Source organism: Podarcis pityusensis, assembly GCF_964106645.2.
Source record: "Podarcis pityusensis genome assembly, chromosome: 17".
Classification (NCBI taxonomy): Eukaryota; Metazoa; Chordata; class Lepidosauria; order Squamata; family Lacertidae; genus Podarcis; species Podarcis pityusensis.
Genome location: NC_138042.1, coordinates 36,178,665 through 36,198,027, shown reverse-complemented (window position 1 = coordinate 36,198,027; position 19,363 = coordinate 36,178,665). Strand labels below are relative to the sequence as shown.

Below are 19,363 nucleotides of genomic sequence, written 5' to 3'. Positions count from 1 at the left end.
TTGCATCCCAAATAGTGCTGAGTACAGTCCAGACCACTAATACCCTGTACACAACTGTCTATAAAAATTAAAAAGGTCTTCTTAGAAACATTTGTAAAAAGGGAGTGAAAGAGTTTAATCATGGTAGGAGACTATACCTTAAGGGTATCGTTTCAGAAATACAGGCAGAGATTAGAGGGGATTTGCGAGATGGTGTTTATTCCCAATTTAGGTGCTTTCCATAAATTAATTATAGAAGCAAGCCAAAAACAAGGGAAAAGTACACTGGGAAATTCTCAGTGTGTTAGTCATTTTCATACACTAATATTCATGCCATCTGCCTTGGGGGGTTTTCTCGCTCTCTTTTCTCTGAATGTACTATTGTTAATTCGAGGTTGCTTTCTTCTACAGAGATCGATCTCTCTACTTCTGTTGTTCCATGGCAGGAAGAAGCGCCACATCATGGGCAGTTTATTAAAAGTACAAATGGTTGATCACAGAGACACCATTACATAGCAAGCAGTTCTTCAATGGAGTTCCTTGCTGAGATGTTTTCTCATCCCATCCCTGCCCCCCGTTTATGAAGCAGTGGAGAGTTGAGGGCAACCTTTGAAAGATCTGTTTCCTTTGAAAAAGGGAATTCCAGAGTCTTAGGCATGTTTGGGACATAACTGTGTGATGAATGATTGAGCCTTGGACTTGCGCACTTCCCTCTCCCCTTTCCATTCCAGCATGGCCATGAGTAGGAAATTGGGAACATGTGCTTCCTGGTTCAAATTAACCATGGTTTATTGTTATGCCCTCAAATGGCAAACTGTGGTAAGTCTAAACTATGGGTTACTAAAACAAGCCCAAATCAAACTCTGGTTTATAACTCTAGCTTGTTTTTAAAAAACACCATAGTTTAAGCTAACCAGAGTTTCCAGCCTAAACATATGCTTCCAATCTTCTCCTTGTGGCTGCACCTGGGATTACCTGGTACTTGTTTCCATAATGATGAAACATGGTTTTAACTTTACGTCTGAACCCATCCATAATGTGTTCCTGAAAGGTATTTAGACATAGGCTCCAGTTGCGCACACACTGCACATGCAAAGTGTGGTCTACTCCCCAAAGAATTCTGGGAGCTGCAGTTTACCCCTCACAGGGATACAATTCCCAGCACCCTCAACAAACTACAGTTCCCAGGATTCTTAGGGTGTGCATGCTTTAAATGAATAGCATTCGCACAGCCTCCACATACCGGTCAACTGTCCCTGAAAAAACGGGGCATCTCATTTTTTTCTCACGAGAGGACCATGACCCAAATGACCGCCGCGGTCTCATGCAATTTCAGACCGCATGCTCACCCTGAAAAAGTGCTTTTGGGGGGCAGCAATCTTGTGTGGTGCCACAAAATGTGTTTTGGGGTGCTATGTCTGGGGGAAACGCTTTTGGGGGAGCTGCGATCTCGCACGGGTCACGTGACTTGTGCAGAGTGCAGCCCCAGAAGATGCCCCAATTTTGAGCCACTTCATATTGAAGGCTATGCTTCCACAAAGCAGCTGATAGGGACGCGGGTGGCGCTGTGGTCTAAACCACTGAGTCTCTTGGGCTTGCTGATCAGAAGGTCAGCGGTTCAAATCTGTGTGGTGGTGGTGGTAAGCTCCTGTTGCTCTGTCCCAGCTCCTGCCAACTTAGCAATTTGAAAGCATGCCAGTGCAAGTAGATAAATAGGTACTGCTGCAGCGGGAAGAAAAACAGTGTTTCCGGGTGCTCTAGTTTCCATCACAATGTTCCATTGTTCCAGAAACAGTTTAGTCATGCTGACCACATGACCCGGAAAGCTGTCTGTGGACAAACACCGGTTCCCTCAACCTGAAAGCGAGATGAGCGCCACAACCGCATAGTCACCTTTGACTGGACGTAACCTTCCAGGTGTCCTTTACCTTTACCTTTTTTTTTTTTACAAAGCAGCTGGTGGTGCGGCTCCTCCCAAGGCAGAATCAACAAAGTCCCAAGAGTTTAACAAACTTAGAACAGACCAGCTTCCTTTGTGAAAACTGGACCTCTGGGCAACTCCAAATATTTCCTGTTGACAAGTCCGTAACCTGAAACACTTTTGAATTCCAAGGAATATTGAAAATTGCCTGGCTGGCCCACCAAAACAAATATGGAGGATTGCTGTCCTCAATCTAGCAATGAATTAATTCAATTTGCCTGGCCTGGTCAGAGATTGACAATCCCTGTGTAACGGAGGGGAGAGGGAAGACCCATTGCCAATCCCTGGCAATAGTATTTGCAGCATACATAATTTCTAGCTCTGCTCTGCCACCCAGGAGTTCTGTTCGATTTATATATGTACATTGTTTTGTTAAGTACTGAATCTGCATTTTACTGCAAGTCAGATCCTAATTGGTTTGGCAGGATGGTAGAAGGCACGATGCCATCTCTGTCTTGTAGCCACCCTGCCAATGCCCGTCAGTCTGGACCCAGTTAGAAAGACACTCTGCCAGGACTGTCCCTCTGACAGCAAGCAGCAGTGGGAGCTCTCAGACTTGAATGGTGTCCCGTCCAGCACATGTCAGCCCTATAAAAAGCAAAGATGGGCATCCTAAAGCCTCAGAACACTGGGACAAACTGCCTAGAGGAACGGTAGCATTCCTTCATGGGAGGTAATTACTGAAAAGTTAATTAACTATTTGGCTGGGGGAAAGCAGGAAGTTGGACTGAGATGGTCCAATATAGTCCCCCACTGTTTGAAATATGGCAACCCTAGTCTCACCATCAACGCAAATATCATCTTTGGGAAAGAGAAGGGGAAAGGGTGGAAGAACTGTGAACAGAGCAGGAGAAAGACTTGACAGAAGCAGATGAGAAAAGGAAGAGAGGTAGACATAGTTGTAAAAAAAAATTAAAAGTGTATTAAAGATAGAACCTGTATTGTAGGTTGTGGTCAAAGGTGGGACCTCCTAGGTCTGGAAAAGTTGGAAGATGGCTGCTTTAAGGAGCCGAGGGGTGTGTGGGAGTGTTCAGGGTCAGCCCAAGATATTTTGGCACTTGAGGCAAACCACAAAATGGTGCCCCTTTCCCCACCAGAGAAGAAGGGGGTGACTGAAGATCTCATTAGGAACAAGGGAGGGAATAAGGATCTACATCAGGATCTGCTGACCCTGTGGATCCTGCTGCCTGAGGAGGTCCACTCAACTTGCCTCATGGGTGGGCCAGCTCTGTGTGTGTTTAAGATGACCCCCAGCCAGGCACTGGGCAGGCCTAAACTCAGCAGTCTTACTACCCACCAAATCCTTTCTGGCTGTTTTGAGGCTAGGTGTTAGACCTAATGCTGAAATTGTCACATGTGAGGTCTGGGAGATATTAAAAAAGAAAAGAAAAGGTAGTGTCTTGCTTGCCTTACAAAAGAAAGAAAAATAGAAGATTGCTCCTTACAATATCATTGCCCCCAAATGTTGTTTGCAACTAGCTAATTACAAAATCTCTGTAATGCTGAGCAAAGGATTAAATGATCAGGTTAATATCCCCAGTGGAGGCAACACGTTTTGTTTTATTTTATTATTTTATTTCCCCCCTACAGGAAACTTTAAACTTATTAGGCTGAGATTATTTCTGCAACCTTTCAAACAGCCCCAACACATACATTTGCACTCCAGTGAGCACAGACTTCCATCTGGGTAATGGACTTCTGAGTGTCACAAATTCCCAGACAAAAGGTGCCAGCTTTCTGATTCTGTATGCAAAAATCTCTGGCAACGCACGCGGCGCAGAATGCCACCGCTCAACATGCTGTGTGTCGACGCTTTAACAAGGCAGACTTGACGCTGATTCTTAGAAGCAAATTTCCCATTTGAAAGCTAAATTAAAAAGCTGACTTCCAGCCATCCCTAGGACCAAGGTAGTTAAGCTGCACTCTCTCCAGTGTCCTTGTGTGTTTCCTCTCCCGCCTTGCAAAAGAGGCAAGGTGGTTTCCTTCCGTGGGGTTCTGCTGGCTGGGGAGCCTACAGCTGCTTAGCTAGAAAATGAAGGCAGGCCTCATTTGCTTCCCCACTCCACCCACCAGCAAAGCAGAGGGGAGACATGGAGTGGTCTGCTGCCGAACAGCTCTTCCTGTCAGAAAGTTCTTTCTGGTGTTTAGTCGGAATCTCCTTTCCAGTAACTTGAAGCCGTTGGTTCGAGTCCTGCCCTCCAGAGCAGGAGCACACAAGCATGTTCCCTCTTGCATGTGACAGCGCTTAAGATATTTGAAGATGGTTATCATATCTCCCCTCAGTCTCCTCTTTTCCAGACTAAGCATACCCAGCTCCTTCAGCTGTTCCTTGTAAGGCTTAGTTTCCAGACCCTTGATCATCTTGGTTTCCCTCCTCGGCACACCTTCCAGCTTGTCAACATCCTTCTTAAATTGTGGTGCCCAGAATTGGACACAGTATTCCAGGTGTGGCCTGACCAAGGCAGAATAGAGTGGTACTATTACTTCCCTTAAGGGACGTGGGTGGTGCTGTGGGTTAAACTACAGAGCCTACGACTTGCCGATCAAAAGGTTGGCGGTTCGAATCCCCACGATGGGGTGAGCTCCCGTTGCTCGGTCCCTGCTCCTGCCAACCTAGCAGTTCAAAAGCATGTCAAAGTGCAAGTAGATAAATAGGTACCGCTGTGGTGGGAAGGTAAACGGCATTTCCGTGCGCTGCTCTGGTTCGCCAGAGGCAGCTTAGTCCTGCTGGCCACATGACCCGGAAGCTGTACGCCGGCTCCCTTGGCCAATAAAGCGAGATGAGTGTTGCAACCCCAGAGTCGGCCACGGCTGGACCTAATGGTCAGGGGTCCCTTTACCTTTACATTACTTCCCTTGATCTGGACACTATACTTCTGTTGATGAGCCTAGAATAGCATTGGCTTTTTTTGCTGCAGCATCACACTGTTGGCTCATGTTGAGCTCGTGGTCCACCAAGACCCCTAGATCCTTTTCACATGTACTGCTAGTAAGTCAGATTTCCCCCATCCTGTATTTGTGCATCTGGTTCTTCCTGCCTGAGTGCATAAAGGAGGGAGATTCAAGGATGTAGGTGTCACTGTCAAGTGTTGATGTTTTGACCCATGGGCTTCTGTGACTGAAGCGCTTGTTCCAATAGCCGGTTAAACTGTAAAAAGGAAGGGCAGGGGGAGGGGGGGAGGGATTTCCTGCACATAGCACTCCAAAGAGATAAACACAAAGATGTCACCAAGCGGATATACACTTCTGACATAAATCCCCTCCTTGATCACATAGGAAGATAAGCTCCACACTACACATCCCAGCCCCATTTTTTGAAAATAATCAACTTTTAAAGCAATTATTAAAAATAAAAGGCTTAAGTCTGAGTAATCTGACAATGTGCAGGATGGCGGCATAAGTGATGGATAAGCGATAAAACGAAAATCCTATCAGGAGGCTTCAGTCTCATTAGATAAGCTGATCTCACACATAATACTATGTGCAATTCATAGTGGGGGGAGATATACTACAGTAAGCCTATGGTCTCTGAGTTTATTAAAGCTGACGAACACTTCACGCTATAGACAGACCTGTTGTTAAAAGCTTTTGCCTGGTATCTGATGCTCTTAGGTGCTTCATCAGCATCAGAGAGAGGATGTCCAGAAATTGGGTGGAAGATAGTTATTTCCTTTTTCCTGACATGTAGGAACAGAGGATAAGTTCACATTTAAAGGTGAACATGCCTAAAAACGACATATTCCGAAGCAATATGAAAACACAAGAATAGCCCTCCTTCAAAATCCACTTTTCCACGTTTTGCAACGCAGTTCTCAGTCCAACTACCGTATACAAAAATGCACATACTGAGCTAAAGTGTGCATAGAAATGCATTGACTGGTGAAAATAAGATGCATATATCCAGTGGCGTAGCGTGGGGGGTGCTGGGGGGCCGGCCGCACCGGGCGCAACATCTGGGGGTTAGGGTTAGGGGGCGCAAATCCACGGGTTAGGGGGCGCAAATTACTTGCCTTGCCCCAGGTGCTGACAACCCACGCTACGCCACTGCATATATCTACATTTTATTAGGGGAAACGGCTTTGCTAAAATATGCACAAATTGCTTACAAATATGTGTATATGAGAAGAAATGCACACTAGTGGATTTCTGATGAACTTTCGCGAGTATTTTTTTCAATTAAAAAAAATCGCAAACAGATGTGGAATTGTGGAGGACTGAAGTTAAGAATCGAAAAATGAAAAAAAGGAGAGAAACTGAAATTGACAGGTTTGCCCCATTCCTTCATGAAATGGAAAAGAAGTTATGAGCCTGGGTGTTTTAATGTTTTAATTTCTTGGAAGTCTCCAAGAGTTGCTAGGGCAACCCAGTCAGATGGGCAGCATCTATTATTATTATTATTATTACTTTTATTATTATTATTATTATTATTACCATATTTTTCCGGTATATAAGACGCCCAAATTCAATAAATTGGGGGGAGATTGCCCAGAGTTGCTGAGCTTTCTTTAGGCGGGATTGCCAAAAATTGCTCACTTGCCTGACCTACGCTGCCACTCGCATGCATTGCAAAACCCACCTATCAACAGCCCTTGTCGCAGCCACCAATCACACGCCCAATAGCCAACAACAATATACGGCTCGCAGCAGCAACCAATGCCACGTCCCCCCTGTGCACTATCCATGTATAAGAAGATCCCCAAATTTTAACATATTTTTTTCATAAAAACTCATACACGGAAAAGTATGGTGGTATTAGGTGGTCAGGTTGCAGCTCCTGTCTTAAGATGTCAGAAGCAACTATACCTGATTCTGAACCTCCTTCTGCCACAGACTCTCCCTTCTCACCTAGCCCTGTCAATTCTTTAGCTTCTGACACCTCCTCTTTTGCATCTTCTCCCTCTGACCACTCATCGTCATCCCACCCCCAATCCCTGGACTCTGAGCCTTCTTCCCTTGGAGGTTCCCCAGCTGGTTCTCCCACCATTCCTCTCCATCCAACCAGTCAATGACATTCAAAGACTCTTTGTCCAAGCCCTGGCAGCTCCTGATAACAATCGTTATATGGTCACAGATCATGTGAAGCTAGAAGACCAACCATTATTGCCTAATGGTAAGTACAGTCATACATCGGACGCTTCAGGTTGCATTTTCTCGGGTTACAGACCCACCAAAACCCAGAAGTACCGGAATGGGTTACTTCCGGGTTTTGGTGGTTGTGCATGCGCGGAAGCGCTGAATTGCAACCCACACGTGCGCAGACGCAGCGTTGTGGGTTGCGAACGTGCCTCCTGCACGGATCACGTTCGCAACCTGAGCGTCCACTGTACAGTGGTACCTTGGTACCCAAACAGCTTAGTTGCCGAACAAATCGGCTCCCCAACACCGCAAACCCAAATGTAAGCGTTCCAGTTTGCAATTGTTTTTCAGAAGCCGAACATCCAACACGACATGCGCTTGAGTGCAGGAAGCTCCTGCAGCTAATCAGAAGCTGCGCCTTGGTTTTCGAACGGTTCGGGAGTCAAATGGACTCCCAGAACGGATTAAGTTCGAGAACCAAGGGAGCACTGTATGTATAGTTCCTGTTATCTGATAAAGTAATTCAAGTTTTGGAATGGAAGTGACATAAAAAAAGAAGCCCACCATGCTCTACACACACAATTCATTTCTTAGAAAAACGCACTTTGTTTCTCCAGGGGTGCCCCCATCCCAACCAAAAACACACACCTTCAAAATGGAAGGCAGGATAGAATGGGACTATTTTGGGTACACTAGACGGTTACCTTGATTTTTAAAATAAAATGTCAGGGGAATAAAGACTGTTTCAGTATCTCCTGAAGAAGCCGCCAAACACAACTGGTCCATCAATGGATAACAACCTTACATTCAAGATGGTGCCACTCTTTGGAGAATGGAAACGGAAGGGCTGGTGGAGCAAGATTTGGTCCGATAGACTCCAAACCCAGACAAACATCTTGCTTGGATTAATGCAGTCTCTCATTGTTGCAGGGCGTTTGAGCTGCAAAGGTCCCGTGACATTGTGGTAATGTGGGAGACCTGCCGCCGCCCATAGGTTTGTGTTGATTTACATTTTGCTTTAATGACAAGCTGTCAGACCAGCTGCTGATTGAAAGCACCATTGTTTCCTTAATCTAGAGAAAGAATGGGCTGATTCTCAGAAGAACAGAGAATGCTTTATGGCCATCAGATCTCCTGTGTGCTCGTTCTTGTGATTTAGCATGGCCCGACTCCTCCCTTAAACCAGCCTTGCGTTTGTCCATTTGCTCATTTAGTTAGGGGTGTGTTGCTGCTCCCTTGATCCCACAAAAGACGAGAGCAATGGAGTAGGTAGCTAGAAATAACTGCAGGATCCCATATTGTGTAGCTGGAGATGAAAGGTGGGAAACTGGGGAGGAACCCAGTGGGGGAAAATAACTTTTGAGTAGTGACTAGTGATAACCAACAGCTGCCACCATCAACTTTTCTAGGCACCCGCCTGGGTTATTTTATCAAACCCAAGTAGAACATGTCTGAACATTCTTAGCCATCGCTGGCCTTCAGAGAGCTTAGAACATAGTTTCCAGCTAAAAAGAAGCTATTGACACAACCAGAAATGGAGACTTGAGTCACCTGCAGATGGTTTGTTTGGTGGGCTTCCCTCCTGATTTTTAGTACAAAGTATGTGGGGAAGTTAAAGGACGCGGGTGGCGCTGTGGGTTAAACCACAGAGCCTAGGACTTCCCGATCAGAAGGTCGGCGGTTCGAATCCCCGCGACAGGGTGAGCTCCCGTTGCTCGGTCCCTGCTCCTGCCAACCTAGCAGTTCAAAAGCACGTCAAAGTGCAAGTAGATAAATAGGTACCACTCCGGCGGGAAGGTAAACAGCATTTCCGTGAGCTGCTGCGGTTTGCCAGAAGCGGCTTAGTCATGCTGGCCACATGACCCGGAAGCTGTACGCCAGCTCCCTCGGCCAATAAAGCGAGATGAGCACTGCAACCCCAGAGTTGGCCACGACTGGACCTAATGGTCAGGGGTCCCTTTACCTTTTGTGTGGGGAAGTTAGAGGCCATGGGCTGTTTGCTAAACATTTGTTTGTTTGTTTGCAGGGAGGTTATATGACGGGTATGGAATTTGATCTGCCTTGAGGTCTGTACCCCTATCTCCCTAACCCCACCTGGGCTGCCGCCCCCTGTCAATCACCGGATATCACAGTGACACCTGACCCAGCAGAGGCACACCCAACAAACCACCAATGACCTGCTGATCACTGGAGGTTGTGAAGCCCGGTGCACAGCACTCCACAACCCTGGCGATCAGATGATTTGATTTTAGCTCCTAGAGTGGGATTAACTCCCATGGCAGAGCTGGATGTATGAGCAAGAAAAGCAGGGATTTAGATTTTGTTGCAGGGTGAAGGAAGGTAACACTGGGGACAGAGGAGCAAGAAGCAGGAGTGGGAGAATCTGGGAAGAAATTGGGGTTTTTTTGAAGTGGAATTCTATGGGTAATTTGGGCAGGAAATTACCGTATTTTTCGTCCTATAGGGCGCACCGGCCCATAGGACGCACCTCGGGTTTTTTTGGGGGGGGGAATGAATTAAAAAAAACTATTCCCCCCCCCGCCGCGGCTGCCGCCCCAAGCCTTGCGCACACCTGCCCGAAGCACGGGGCACCCTCCGGAGGGCTCCCCGTGCTTCGGGCTGCAGGCTGCTGCCCCAAGCCTCGCTCGCTTGGCAGGACCTCCTGCCGGGCGCACAAGGCTTGCGGACACTCGCCCGAAGCACGGGGAGCCCTCCGGAGGGCTCCCCGTGCTTCGGGCGACAAGCTGCCGCCCCAATCCTCGCGCGCTGGGCGGGACCTCCTGCCGGGTGCGCAAGGCTTGCGGACACTCGCCGGGGCTGCAGGCTGCTGCCCGCAAGCCTTGTGAGCCCGCGGGAACTCCCGCTGGGCTTGCAAGGCTTGCGGATAGCTTCCTGAAGCCTGGAGAGCGAGAGGGGTCGGTGCGCACCGATGCCTCTCGCTCTCCAGGCTTCAGCGGAAGCCTGCATTCGCCCCATAGGACGCACACACATTTCCCCTTCATTTTTGGAGGGGAAAAAGTGCGTCCTATGGGGCGAAAAATACGGTAATGTGATGGAATTACAAGGAAGATGAGATTTGGGAGAAAATCTAGGAGGAAAATAAATTTGTAGAAGGGATGCTAGAAGGACAATGAACCTATAAGGAGAAAATATTCCCAGTACCTTAAAAAAAATAAAGAACAATTATTTTTTGTTTGGGCAGGGGCTGGAACGGATACACACCGAATGCCTGAGCCAACAATCTACCTATATCTGCAATCAATAATGTTGTGGCCATTTCTAATCCAGATCATTGTCTGCTTATTAATCACCTCTTACATTTAGCCGCTGTCAGGGCAGGGGGGTGGGTGCATAGCTGTGAACTTTTTCCTTTTTTAAGGGAAATTCCCTTATTCCGAATAGGATTCCTCGCAAGAAAAGGGAAAAGTTGACAGCTATGGGTGGGTGGCACTGCAACTGGGCCCGTAATAAAAGAACAACAAGCTTTGTGGTGAGTTCCCCCATCTCCCCCCCCCCCCAAAAAAAAACCCACTGTCTTTGACTCTCCTCATCTGACTTAGAACTCAGGGCTCACGACACATATTGGCAATAGAATCATAGAGCTGTGGAGTTGGAAGGGACCACTAGGGCCATCTAGTCCACCCCCTGCAATGTAGGAATTTTTTGCCCAGTGTGGAGCTTGAATCCACAGCTCTGGGATTAAGACTTTCATGCAGGCTGTCTACATATGGTATGTGCACTTTGCTGAAGTCCCTTTGAAAGGCTTCTTTCCCCCATGGGAGGAAGAGATTTTGCCTGTGCTCAGAGGCACTCTGCCCTGAAGTGCCCCAATTTTTGTAAATGAAATCTGGCAACTCCACTATATATCTATCTATATATATTGCTGGGAGCAAGCGTAAAATATTTCCAATGCGTATCCCTGAAGTAGCATTAAAAAGGGAGGGAGGAGTAACAGATTGACTCGTACAGGCCCAGATAACAGTGTCTTATATAGATAATGGATGTAGAAAATCACTGAGCAGCGGTCAAGGAGGCTGGAGCAGCTCCTTCCCGGCCGTTTTCCTTGCCTCTTGGCAAATGATGAATCCTATCAACCGTAACTTGTGTTGAACATAGCTTTTTCTAATTAATTACATATTGCTCTGTGTCTCTCCAAAGCTTTTAGCCATGCCGCCAGGCCTGTAGACACAGGCTCTGACATTAGCAGGGATGTTGCTGCTGCTGTTCTGCTCATTGTGGAACATGAATGTCACCGAGAGATAAGCAATCTTTTTAGAATGTGACCTTTTTTTAAAAAAAGGGGGGGGGGGAGGGAGAGAGAGACAGAGAAGAAGAAAAAGCCAAGTTGGCATTTGCGAAGGGGGAGCCGGTTCATTAAAATTATCTGTATTTCTTACTGAGCATTAGAGCAATCTGCAGGGACGATCTCCAATATATTTGCATTTAAAGAATGGGCACATTCCCAGAAATAAAATAAAATAAAATATTCTACATCTTATCAACCTTGGCACTTTTTACTTTCCATTTTCTTTGTGTATATAGAAAGACAATTCAGCTAATGTTCTCTTGCAGGGGAACTTTCAAAGAGCCTTTCCTTGCTCAAATACAAAGAGACCTTGGGGTTGTCTCCTGCATTAAAGACGGTTTGCAAAACCTTGAAAGTCCCTGAGTTTCATCCTTTAAATGAAACCAAAAGATCACACTATCTTTTAAAAGTGGTCTTCTGTGTACACTTGCTTTCATAGCAATTTGCCCCACAGGGTATAAAAGCTATGCCTGGAAATTTAGCTCTGTGGGGATTGTTTACATTATGAAGCCAGGGTCTCCCTGTGTCCCGTTTGGGTTCCTTACCCAGCAAGAAATATTTACAAGAGGAAAAGTCTTTGCTGGGTATTAGACTGAAGGACCATTAAGCAAAGCATATGACCATTCAGAAGTGTCTGGGAAGCTTATAAGCTGAGCATGAACTCAACCATCCCCTCCTGTCATTAATCACGAGCATCTGATATTCTGCCTCTGAACGTGGAAGCTCTTTTAAACAACATAAAGGTAAAGGGACCCCTGACCATTAGGTCCAGTCGTGGCCGACTCTGGGGTTGCAGCGCTCATCTCGCTTTATTGGCCGAGGGAGCCGGCGTACAGCTTCCGGGTCATGTGGCCAGCATGACTAAGCCACTTCTGGCGAACCAGAGCAGCGCACGGAAACGCTGTTTACCTTCCCGCCAGAGCGGTACCTATTTATCTACTTGCACTTCGACATGCTTTCGAACTGCTAGGTTGGCAGGAGCTGGGACTGAGCAACGGGAGCTCACTCCGTCGCAGGGATTCAAACTGCCAACCTTCTCATCGGCAAGCCCTAGGCTCTGTGCGGCAATACAAAATGGGACCAATCCTATGCAGGTAAGCACTGGGGAAGTTAAGAGGTAAGTACCCCCCCCCTCTCTCTCTCTCTTTCTCTCTCACTCTCTCTCCTTTAGAGAACTGGCTGGTGACTCGCTCTGTGCAGTTCCTGGATATCCCTTTTGCTGGCAGGCACACAGAAGCTTTCTGGCTTCTCTCTTCATTACAGTTAAGCACAGTGGCAACATCAGCTTTGATGAGATTGTGAACATTTCCCAGCAAATGCAGCACTGGTCCTTGGCCCAGAAACCATTAAAGAGATCCTGACAAGGCCCAGTTTGTTGGCAGCAATATTGCTGGCAGGCACTTCCATGATGTCATTGAAGACATCAAGAGTGGCAAGAGTGGTGCAGCTGAATGCCTAGTAAGTTAAGGCTGCTGCAAAAAAACCAACAACCACACAGCAAGTTCTGTAGAGTAAACCTTAGCAGTTTGTCTGATCGCCCCCAAAATTTTTTCTAACATCTTATGGGAGCATTGAGCCAGACACCCGCGTCCCTTGTTTAAACAACATAATAGCTACTGATGACTGTTCCGCCGTGAATTTGCTCTCCAAGGCTCCTTGGCATGTTCCCCCCAAGTGGAGGAGCGACTTCCAGACATTGCAGTCGTACACTGCAGAATTGTGTGTGTGGATAATCTCAGTTTTGTCATGTAAATAAGCACTGGGTCGCATCCTGCCAGCAAAACAGGGAGGGAAGCAAGTTTCGTTGATTCTGCCCCCATCCCTGCCTCCCCAGTTGCAGCTCCTTACCCAGATCTGCTTTGGAGGGTGTCCCAATTCTCCAGACCAGTTTTCAGGCAATAGGGGTGGGTTTTGCTGCAGGGGCAATTTTGCCATTTGCCAAACATTGCTCCCCTCTCTGTTCCCTTGACAGAAGCCTTTCTGTGAACTCCGTAACACCGCTGATACAAGCCACTGGTTCCCTTGCCATACCAGCCCTGTATAGGGAAACCTTTTAAGGTGTAATGTTTTATTATGTTTTCACATACGTTGGAAGCTGCCCAGAGTGGCTGGGGCAACCCAGTCAGATGGGTGGGGTACAAGTAAAACAACAACAATTACCACTCGTAATTTTATACCACACACACACACCTTGCCCTGGTTGTCCTTTATCTAAACCCAAAAACCTATGGCGACAAAGACACAAACTTAGGGTGGGGATGTCATGGAGACACCTAGTGGCCGATGGTGTGAATATTTACTTATTTACTTACTGGTTTTAGGGAAGGGGCACCAAAATTACTGAGTAGCTAATCATATTGAAATATCAGTCATCTGTTCTGTTCTTTGTTCTTGTTACATTAAAAAAGCATATATATATATTTAAAAGAAGGTAAAGGAGCATCAAATTGCTGTGAAAGCACTGCAGCTCCTTCTAATTTGTTTCTTTTTTCTAATTCATTTCAATTTTCTCAGCTCCATCTTTCCCCTGTTACAGTGGTACCTCTGGTTATGAACTTAATTTGTTCCGGAGGTCCATTCTTAACCTGAAACTGTTCTTAACCTGAAGCACCACTTTAGCTAATGGGGCCTCCTGCTGCTGCTGCCGCCTCACAATTTCTGTTCTCATCCTGAGGTAAAGTTCTTAACCCGAGGTACTACTTCCCGGTTAGCAGAGTCTGTAACCCGAAGTGTTTGTAACCCAAGGTACCACTGTATAGCTATTTTTCTCCCCTAGGCTATTTTTAAAAAACAACTGCAAAATAGCTTTGCCACATTTTGTGTGGACAGGAAGACCAGATAGCACTGAGTTAAGTGTGCAATGAATTTGGGGGTCTGTGAGCATAGTTGTTACTTGGATTATGGCTAAGGTTTCTCAATGCTTATTTACTCTGTTTATCTTTTATTTGTTGTTCATTTTTATCCTGTCCTTCTTTCAAGGAGTTCAAGGTGGCATATATCTCCGCTCCCCACTCCCATCGGGGCTCATGTCTGGAACCCTGGAGAGTCATTGCTGCTGTAGATGAGCAACTGGGTAAGAGCAGAACTTGTGGTTATCCAGAAGTTTTTAATATCTGATGTTTTGTTGTATTATTAATATTTGTTGGAGGCCGCCCAGAGTGGCTGGGGAAACCCAGCCAGATGGGCAGTGTATAAATAATTTATTATTATTATTATTATTATTATTATTATTATTATTATTATTATGAATATTGAAAAATTCAGGACAGGTAAAAGAAAGCAACACATAGTTAATTATGTACGTCATTGTCATGGGATGCAGTGATGGCCAAAACCTTGTATGGCTTTAAAAGAGGATTAGACAAATTCATGAAGGATAAGACTATAAGGATAGATAGCAATGATGGCAATTCTCCGCCAGCATGTTTGGAGACAATATGCTTCTGAACACCAGTTTCTGGAAAACACAGGAGGGGAGAGTGCACCTGTGCTCGGATCCTGCTCTCAGGCTTCCCATAGGCATCTGGTTGGCCATTGCTCTTATGTTTTCACCAGACTATTGTTTTCTGCGCTTTTCTGCAATTTGTATATACCCAACCAGAGCTGTTAGCTGGAGGGGGCGGGGCTAGCCAGGAACGCCCTCCCATCAGATGTCAAGGAAATAAACAACTATCTGACTTTTAGAAGACATCTGAAGGCAGCCCTGTTTAGGGAAGTTTTTAATGTTTGACATTTTGTTGCTTTTTTATTATCATTATTAATATTCCTTTGGGAGCCGCCCAGAGTGGCTGAGGAAACCCAGCCAGATGGGCAGGGTATAAATAAATTATTATTATTATTATTATTATTATTATTATTATTATTCCCTGGGTGAAGCCTCCAGAGGGGCACCATTGAGGCTCCCAGCCTGTGTGAGTGTGTGTGTGTGTGTGTGTGTGTGTGTACGCAAACACACATAGGGGACAGCCAAACTGGGTCTTTGACCCGGGTGAAATAAAGCCTACTTTGGCCTCTGACCAAACTCTAATAAAAGTCCCACATTCTAGCCTCCTGCTACAGCGCACTGACTCTATGACAGACCCGAAGCTCCATTTGCATCCCCCTTTCCGCAAACATTCCTCATGCAATTCATTCTTAGCGGGGCAAATATGCGTGACATTGGGATTTGCAAGTTGCCTGCCTGAGATTTCTGAGGAAACAGATATGCTACTATAAATTTGTTTCCAGCAAAAATCACTTAGCGGCGCAGCGAAACCACTGAGCAGCAATCTGCCACAGGGAGACTCTGACCAGTCATGGCTAGCCGAGCTATATTTGAATATTCTCCAGGGATGCTTCGCAACACACCGAGCGAAAATAACTTGCGGAAACTAGTTGCTGAATGTTTGTGAAGACCAAACCTTCGGCGACACCAATCTGAATACTTATTCCCTTTATGAAATATGTATGCATATGTGTTCATGCACCACACACACATGCGCACATGCCTCCAAGAGATCTGCTCCATGCTCGCTCTTATTCAGAATCCATATGAATCTTAAATAGGGTTGCCTGCTTCACTCACGTAGAAGACACCAAGTTCAACCCAACATATCCAGGCAGTGCTGGAAGTACCGGTAAATCCTGCCTGAAATCCTGCAAAGGAGGGCTGGGTGATGTATCACATCAAACCAGTTTGAAGTCTATATTGTGCTATCAGTTTTGTAATTTTTGACATGGCAACATATTGTGAATCATGGGGGGGGGGGGGAGTGATGCAAAAATCAAGATGCAGGGGAAACCATTAAGCCAGCCGATGCCACAACATAGCTCCTTATTTCAGGCATTGTGATAGATCAGTATACCGTGATGTTTAAAGGTAAAGGTAAAGGGACCCCTGACCATTAGGTCTAGTCGTGACCGACTCTGGGGTTGTGGCGCTCATCTCACTTTATTGGCCGAGGGAGCCGACGTACAGCTTCCGGGTCATGTGGCCAGCATGACTAAGCCGCTTCTGGCGAACCAGAGCAGCGCACGGAAACGCCGTTTACCTTCCCGCCGGAGCGGTACCTATTTATCTACTTGCACTTTGCACTGCTAGGTTGGCAGGAGCAGGGACCGAGCAACGGGAGCTCACCCCGTCACGGGGATTCGAACCGCCGAGCTTCTGATCAGCAAGTCCTAGGCTCTGTGGTTTAACGCACAGCACCACCCACGTCCCTACTGTGATGTTTAGCTGGTGGATAAATCACAAAGTTGAAAACTAGATACAGTCATACCTCGGGTTACAGAAGCTTCAGGTTGCGTTTTTTCGGGTTGTGGACCTCCAAAACCTGGAAGTACCGGAATGGGTTACTTTTGGGTTTCAGCGGTTGTGCATGCGCAGAAGCGCTAAATCGCACTTTGCGCATGTGCAGAAGCACCGAATCGCAACCCATGCTGCTGCGGGTTGCTGGTGCTGCGGGTTCTGAACATGCATCCCGACGGATCACGTTCGCAACCTGAGCATCCACTGTATAGCCCATTCCTTCTGCACAGCCACTGCCAGTCAGCATAGACCTGGAACAGGAATCCTGCGGCTTTCCAGGCATTGTTGAACTACAATTCCCATCATCCCTGACCATTGACCATGTTGGCTGAGGATGATGGGGGCTGGAGTCCCAACAACATTGGAGAGTTCTGGGTTTCCCACATTCTGCACTATGAGGTGTGGTATCGGACTAAATGTTTGTCCATAGACTGAGCGTACGTAACCATGCAAGAAATGACCTCTGTATCTCCCGTCTCCTATTGATGTGGGTCCTCCTCTTTTTTCGTCCACAATTTTTTTAGTGATCAAAAGCCTCCTGAAAGGGGGAAGGGGGGAACCACCTCAGTATTTATCAGTGCTATTTTCTTTAATTGTATATGTCATTTGTTCCTCAAAGGCAAAAGATTCGCATCTACTTAGTTCCTGGCACAGCCCTGGAAGGGCTTCGTTTAGATGTATTCCCTCTGCATATTTTTCGCTCAATGGTGCTTTGTTTTTTTTATTCATCACTGAGGAAACGTCAGATTTACCCATGTTTAATAGCATTTATTAGTCACTTTCCACCTTGCTTAGCATTCCTCCGCCAATTGGATCCTGTCTGTGGTTATTTGCATAAACAGCAGCAGCTTTGTTCTAATATGATTTATGTATCGCTTCTGAATCCTATCAATGCCTATTCCCCGTTTCTCATCACAGCTGTGTAGCCACCATATATATTCAACCAGGCAGGAAGAGAAACAGGAGAGGAAAGGTAAAAGGGGTGAGGATTTGGAAGCCACAATATCGCAGAGCTGATTTACTTCCCGTCACTTAGCATTTCCTTCAATGGAAGCAAAGTGTTTATTTACATTATAATCTTCCTTGTCATCTTATTTCAGTGTGCAGGTCACAGCATCCATGCCCTTTTAGTAACATCAGCAGAAGGAGATTGGCCTCTCTGTGTGCAGGTAAATGGGGCATTCTGCTAGGGAAGGGGCAGAAATTTGATTTGGTTCACATTTTAATGGGAAACACTACCTAATTTGCACCTCTCAAACCGGTTTGCAAATGGCAACACAGCTATTCTTAAAATCACACGATTGTAGATTGTGCTCTGATAATTTGCCATTGGGGTGGGCTAACAGGTAAGGGGGGGAGCAGCAGGGGAGGATTTGGGGCTCTCAAATTTCAGGAGCACCCTGTGCGGCGCTAAAATTCGGTGCCCCTTGCCCCCTAGATCATTGTCACTGTGCCCTCTGCAGCGCCAGAAGCCAGTGCTGCCAAACTAGTCATGCTACCCTAAAACAATCTCTGGGTCCAGCTACCTCTGGCTATAACAGGGCCCATGACTCCACTCAAGATTACTGTACATTTTTGTAAGTCTTGCAAAAATTTGTATATTAAAACAAGTGTGGGTTTATTGGGAGAAACACACACTAAAATGCTGGTGACTTCTCATGTGTTCTTTTTAAAGTGTTCAGGGGAGAGTGTTCTAAATCTAAAATGTCCTTACGTTGCTTCCCTGTTTTAGTGCCTCAAAGCTTCAGCTAGTTTCTTACTATAAGGCACCTTGAAAGCAGCAGGAACTGTTTCCAGCTTTTTGTGGGCAGTGTGATCTCAATAAAAGATTAGTGTATTTTTCGCTCTATAAGACACACCAGACCACAAGACGCACCTAGTTTTTGGAGGAGGAAAACAAGAAAAAAAATATTCTGAATCTCAGAAGCCAGAACAGCAAGAGGGATCGCTGCGCAGTGAAAGCAGCAATCCCTCTTGCTGTTCTGGCTTCTGGGATAGCTGCGCAGCCTGCATTCGCTCCATAAGACGCACACACATTTCCCCTTACTTTTTAGGAGGGAAAACGTGAGTCTTATAGAGCAAAAAATATGGTACTTGCAAGGGAGATATTTCAGCTGGAAGGCATGGGTCAGATAATGCTGGCAACATCCCCACTCCCTCCTAAGGCTGCTGTTAAAGGCTCAGGAGTGAGTGAGGCTCCGTGTGTGTGTGTGTGTGTGTGTGTGTGTGTTTAAATCCTTTTATCATACAGCCCAGTGTTCAAAGGAGGATGTTCCAGATCTACATGTTTCCCCCTCTGTTTGTGTTATCCTCACAACACCCCTGTGAGGTAGGTTAGGCTGAGAGACAGCGACTGCCCTAAGGTCACCCAGGGAGCTCCAGAGCTGAGTGGAGTTTTGAACCCCAGGCTCCAAGGTCCTAGTTCAAAATACTCTTACCGCTGGCTCTTTCCAGAAGGTTCTCCATCCAGATGGACAGAGAACCAGCTCCACCAACAACCTTTAGAAGGCATCTGGAGGCAGTCCTGTGTATAGGGAAGATTTTAAAATGTTTAATGCTTTATTATATTTTTATATGTTGGAAGCCACCCAGAGTAGATGAGGCAACCCAGTCAGAGGGGCGGGATAATAATAATAATAATAATAATAATAATAATAATAATAATAATAACAACAGAGGAATAGAATGTCCCTATTTTCATCGGAGAAATATTGGAGGGTAGGTACTAGTGCTG

The 19,363-nt window shown here is 46.2% G+C and overlaps 1 long non-coding RNA gene across 1 annotated transcript in view; it reads left to right on the top strand.

The window, feature by feature from the left end:
- Positions 1–6,450: 6,450 nt before the first annotated feature.
- LOC308466311 overlaps positions 6,451–19,363 on the top strand; it is a 63,894-nt gene continuing 50,981 nt past the window's right edge. Inside the window, exon 1 of the long non-coding RNA XR_013980718.1 lies at positions 6,451–6,931. This is a non-coding gene — a long non-coding RNA (uncharacterized lncRNA). The remainder of the gene's footprint in view (positions 6,932–19,363) is intronic.